A 731-nucleotide genomic window follows, 5' to 3' on the forward strand; every position below is an offset into this window, starting at 1 on the left:
CATCTACTCCAATCTTTCTTTTGTATACCCACTTGCACCCAATAGTCTTAACACCTTCAGGCGCCTCAACCAGAGTCCATACTTGGTTGGTATACATAGATTCTATTTTGGATTTCATGGCACTATGCCATTTCTCTGAGTCAACACTACTCATAGCCTCATTATAGGTCACAGGGTCGTCATCATCAATGATTGACAACTCATTGTCATTATTAATGACAAGGCCATAATACCTCTCAGGTTGGCGAGACACTCTCCCTGACCTACGAATGGGCTGTTCCACAGAAGGTTGTTCAGTCTGAACAGGTGTTTCCACTTAATCCGTAGTAGTTTGTGCTTCTTGAACTTCATCAAGTTCAATTTTGCTCCCACTGTTTCCTACAAGGATAAACTCCTTTTCCAAGAAGGTAGCATGTCTGGTGACAAACACCCGATGATCGGTGTAAAAGTAATACCCCAAAGTCTATTTAGGATATCCCACAAAATTACATTTTACAGATCGAGATTTCAGCTTATCTGGGTCAACTTTCTTGACATAAGCTGGACATCCCCAAATCTTAATGTGTTTAAGACTCGGTTTCCTTTCTTTCCATATCTCATATGGTGTTTGAGGAACAGATTTGGAAGGCACCTTATTCAGTAAATATGTTGAGGTTTCCAATGCATAACCCCACAGGAATACTGGAAGATTCGCATAGCTCATCATGGACCGAACCATGTCTAACAAAGTT

The sequence above is a fragment of the Apium graveolens genome, chromosome 9, assembly GCF_009905375.1.
Source record: "Apium graveolens cultivar Ventura chromosome 9, ASM990537v1, whole genome shotgun sequence".
In the NCBI taxonomy this organism is placed as follows: Eukaryota; Viridiplantae; Streptophyta; class Magnoliopsida; order Apiales; family Apiaceae; genus Apium; species Apium graveolens.